A 5,072-nucleotide genomic window follows, 5' to 3' on the forward strand; every position below is an offset into this window, starting at 1 on the left:
TACGTTTATTACGGAAAGGGTAGGTACAATACGCTGACGTCACGCATCCGAGACTCCGGTCACGTGGGAAGAAACCCGGAAGTATCGCCGTGAATCACATGACAGTTGTGAATGCGATGTTGTGTATTAGGCTGTACATAATATTAACGTAAAGAGAGTGATAATATAACCTTTCATCGCTTCCGAAGTGACTAAAAGGGATATTGGACCTTATTTTCAGGTAAGTGAAACGCTAGCTTTCCAAGTTGCACACGTTTTGGATGGCAGTTATCAAAATAATTCACTGACTTTCTCATTAGATTACAGACAACACGAGAGGGTGCTTCAAACTTTTTAAATCAGGACTGCATTGTTCGTTCGCTCCCGGGGTTACATAGACTGAAACGAGGAAGTGTGACGAGTTTGTTTACATGGTGCTGTAAACTCCAACCCAGGAGGACACTTCAGAGGAATCACAGGGATAACATGGTGTGATTTTTTTTGTCAAAACCAGAACTGACTTCCGAATCCACCTCGAACGCATTTACTTTGATGCAGATGTGGGCGGAGGCTAAACCCTCCAAATAGTATGTTTAGAGAAATGGAAGTCAGTAAAAATTAAGTTGGACTCGTTCTTTTTAACTACTGGCTGCCTAACAAACTGCTTATAAACCCAGAAATAGCAGACACACACTTCTAACAGACATGCAATGCACACATTAGATAACTGTACGGTTTTAGAACAACTCATTTATACATTAAAGAAACTTAATTTCCCTCATTGTTCAAAATATAGTTTTATTTATAAATTAACTTCAATGTATATTGTCTCAAGTATGAAAAAATATATATGTACATTTTTAGAACCAATCATATTTACATTAAAAGCCAGTGGGTACAAACACACTTTTTTACACAGGGCCATGTAGTTTTGATTTTTTTCCCTTAATAATAAAAACCTTCATTTAAAAACTGCATGTTGTGTTTACTTGGGTTTTATTCTTTGACTAATATTTTAATTTGTTTGATGATCTGAAACATTAAAGTGTGACAAATATGCAATAATAGCATGGAAAATCTGGATGGGGGCTAACACTTTTTCACACCACTGTTTATAAATTTGTTCCAATGTATATTTTTCTATCTACTGTACAAATTGTAACAATAAAGCAAAGTAAAAACATTTAAATGAAAAACGTTTGTTTTTAGGATTAAAGGAATTTTTCACCCACGATATAGATGGTTTGTTTTTTCATTGGAACAGATTTGGAGAAATTAAGCATTATGCTTACAATGGGATCCTCTGCAGTGAATGGGTGCCGTAAGAATATGAGTATTTAACACAAACTATGATTGTGTTTATGGTGTGCAATATAGCATGTGTTCATGTTTTGTGTGTAAAAAAAGACAATATTTTTCACATAATTACTCTCTATAGCGCTGTTTTCACTTTCCTAAAAACGAGCTGATGTTTTCCTTGTTCTATAAAGTCCCTCCTTCAGAAATGCCTATAGAGTTCTGATTGTGTAGTTTGTTTAGTGTGCTGTGATTCAACAGCAGCTTAGCTTAGTAGAGCCACTTGAGCTTAGCTGGCGACTGACGTATTCCAGTGGGTGGAGGTTAGTAAAAAAAACTCTTCTTTGGATGTCATTCAATCGGGAAGTAGAGGGCTGTAGTCCAAACTGGCCGTTTGCTATAGGCTTTGAAAGGGAAATTATATTAAAGAAAATATATCGCTTGGTATAGAATTTTGAGCTTTATAATTTTACAGATATTATTTATGCTCTAACAGCAACATTACACACCAACTAAAGTTTAAAAAATGGGATCAGGATAAACGGGACCTTTAAACCTTACAGCTAAATCTGCGGAAAGAAGCCCCTGCCTCATACGGCAGAGAAACAAGAAAAACTGATCCAAGACACAAATGTTGCAATAATCTTCCATAATAGGAGATGTTTCCAGGTAATCATAGTCTTGCAATGCCCCCAAACCACTGTTAGATCTGTGTATTGAGAAAGAGGAGAAAATTGCATGTAAAAAAAGAAAGATCAATGAGGACATAAGATTTATTTGTTCTAATTTTCATCAATGAATAACATGCTTAATTTTTTTCTCACTCTTCTCTCGTGTTCTGATCAGGAAACGAATGGTGGTCCTCCTCTTCTTCCTTTAGTGTTTCAATATCACAGACACTGGAAATTAACATAATCATGATTTCAGTCTTGGCAGTCTATCTATCTATCTATCTATCTATCTATCTATCTATCTATCTATCTATCTATCTATCTATCTATCTATCTATCTATCTGACAAATGTCAGTTTGCTTAGGCAACATTAGAGTATTAGTAATATGATAAAACATTACAGTACTGTCACAAGAGGTTTAAATGATTTAATGAAAATATAATTTATAGTATAAATATAGGTAATTTTCACATATCGTCTCATTACATAAAATCCTACTCTTTTTCAGATTATTCAGATTATATCATCGAACAAGTTAACGCACCCTTGATTCCTCTGAAGTGTCCTCCTGGGTTGGAGTTTACAGCACCATGTAAACAAACTTGTCACACTTCCTCGTTTCAGTCTATGTAACCCCGGGAGCGAACGAACAATGCAGTCCTGATTAAAAAGTTTGAAGCACCCTCTCGTGTTGTCTGTAATCTAATGAGAAAGTCAGTGAATTATTTTGATAACTGCCATCCAAAACGTGTGCAACTTGGACAGCTAGCGTTAGCTAACTAAAACTATTTCACTTACCTGAAAATAAGGTCCAATATCCCTTTTAGTCACTTTCGGAAGCGATGAAAGGTTATATTATCACTCTCTTTACGTTAATATTATACAGCCTAATACACAACATCGCATTCACAACTCTCATGAGATTCACGGCGATACTTCCGGGTTTCTTCTCACCGGAGGCTCGGATGCGTGACGTCATCGTATTGTACCTACCCTTTCCGTAATAAACGTAAATTTGTTTTAAAACTTGTAATTTTGTTTGCTCATTGTAAATTTGTTTAAAAACTTGTAAATTTGTTCACTCATTGTAAATTTGTTAAAAAACATGTACATTTGTTCACTCATTGTAAATTTGTTAAAAACATGTAAATTTGTTTAAAGACTTGTAAATTTGTTCACTCATTGTAAATTTGTTAAGAAAACTTGTACATTTATTCACTCATTGTAAATTTGTTAAAAGACTTGTAAATTTGTTAAAAAAAATGTAAATTTGTTTAAAAAATTGTAAATTTGTTTAAAAAAATTTAAATTTGTTAAAAAAAATTGTAAATTTGTTTTTAATCTTGTAAATAAGTAATTTACCATTGTAATTTATTTTTGCACCCAGAGGCCACCGTATTGGACACACCAACTCAGTGGTTTAATCGTTTACTCAGTGGTGCATGCGGTTAGTGCTGTGCTTTGGGAGCCTGAGGTCAAGGGTTCAAATCCCAGCTCTTACTTTCACTTATTGAGAGTTCCTTCTTTGTTCACTTTAACACGTTCTTCTCGACCTGTCTGGTTTTCCACACGTGTTATATTTTTGCCATCTTTTCTGTTGTTGCTCCGCACAGCAGTGGTTCTGCTCTGCATTTGCTTTGCTTCGGGTTCGGCCTCTGTATTGCGCGCGTTCTGCGCTTTGCACATTTGCTGCGTCGTGTGGTTTTTGCTGTGCTTTGGGTGCTCATTGCGCTGAAGGTGCTTGGCCCCGCAATTGCTGCTTGCAGCTATATTTAGGGGTCAAGCACCGAAGGTGCTGTGACACCTATTGGAATTGTTAGTATTATTATTATTATTATTCTGCTTCCTCTTCTTAGCCATTGGTGTCTATGGCAGCCCTATGAACCGTACATAGGAAAATGATGAAATTTGGCACAGTTGTAGTGGTGGTCTTAAAAAGTCATGTGACCAAAAATGGGGTCTCTAGTACTAGCTCTATAGCGCCACCAGCAGTGCAAAAATTCAATGTTCAAATGGTTATAACTGCTGATCCGCTTGATCTATGAAAATTCTACTTAGTACACGTGATTACTCTCCTCATGCTTGTTGTTTTTAATACCTTACAGTAAAACTCCACCCATTACAGTAGAGGCCATTTTGAAATGTACAGTATTCCGTTTATTCGCTACTCCTCCGTCAAATTTGGTTCAATTGTTATGAAATTTGGCCCAGGTGAACTTTGGAGTGAGCCGCACAGAAATGACCGAACAGAATTTTGATATTTATCTTTGTTCAAAAGTAATAAATGCGCAAACTTAACGAGGTTGACGCAAAAATGATTCTGAAGCTGTAGCTCGGTCATTCTTTGATCAATTGAAATGAAATTTGGTACACTTCATGTGGACCATGAACTTGGGGTTCATGCCAAATTTGGTGACAGCGCCACCTATGGGTCATGAGATATGAAAATAGGCTATTTTTGCCCATAACTTCTGAATCGTTTGTCAGAAAATTATGATCTTGGTGTCTACGGATTCCTTGGCTCATGCCGCATCTGTCGATATGTATTATGCCGGGATTGACCGAACCGCCTGTCCACCATTTTGAAATCTGTGATAAATTGCTATAACTTTTGAAGTATCGGATATATCGGCGCAAAAATCGGTAGGGAGCTTCGGCATGACGTCCTGAGGAAATCAGAGAACAGCGCCACCTAGGGGTATAAACTATAACAGTTCTTATAGAACTGCTTATAACTTCTGAATTCTTTGTATGGCATGTAAGCTCTTTTCTGCTGCTCCTTGAGCAGGTTCTACTGAGTGGCGCATCTGTTAAGTCGCATGCAAAAAGATCATGAGTTCATGGGTTCGAATCCAACCTTAGCCAGGTGTTAATTTCTTCTATTAAAGTTTTGTTCTTTCCCACCTATTCTTCTTGACCTGTCTGTAGTTCACATATGTTCTATTTTTGCCATGTTTTCTGTTGCTGCTCTGCACTGCGGTGGTTCTGCTCTGTCATTGCTACGCTTTGGGTTCTTTGCTGAGCCTTGTGTTTTTGATGCACCTTGGGTGCTCAATGCGCCCTGGGTGATCGATACGTTGTATGTTTCTTGCTGTGCTTTTGGTGCTCATTGCGCTGATGGTGC

At 37.0% G+C, this 5,072-nt stretch overlaps 1 long non-coding RNA gene across 2 annotated transcripts; it reads right to left on the minus strand.

Annotated features, from left to right (window-relative positions):
• Window positions 1-757: 757 nt before the first annotated feature.
• LOC141361662 (uncharacterized) lies at window positions 758-3,046 on the minus strand. 2 transcript variants are annotated; one of them, XR_012367838.1, is made up of 4 exons: window positions 2,747-3,046; window positions 2,493-2,650; window positions 2,080-2,174; window positions 758-1,984 (listed from the first exon to the last, which is right to left on the minus strand). It is a non-coding gene; the product is annotated as an uncharacterized lncRNA (long non-coding RNA). The 2 variants fall into 2 exon arrangements; XR_012367836.1 differs by having other exon boundaries at window positions 2,100-2,174; window positions 2,747-3,039.
• Window positions 3,047-5,072: the final 2,026 nt, after the last annotated feature.

This window comes from Misgurnus anguillicaudatus, chromosome 3 (assembly GCF_027580225.2).
Source record: "Misgurnus anguillicaudatus chromosome 3, ASM2758022v2, whole genome shotgun sequence".
In the NCBI taxonomy this organism is placed as follows: Eukaryota; Metazoa; Chordata; class Actinopteri; order Cypriniformes; family Cobitidae; genus Misgurnus; species Misgurnus anguillicaudatus.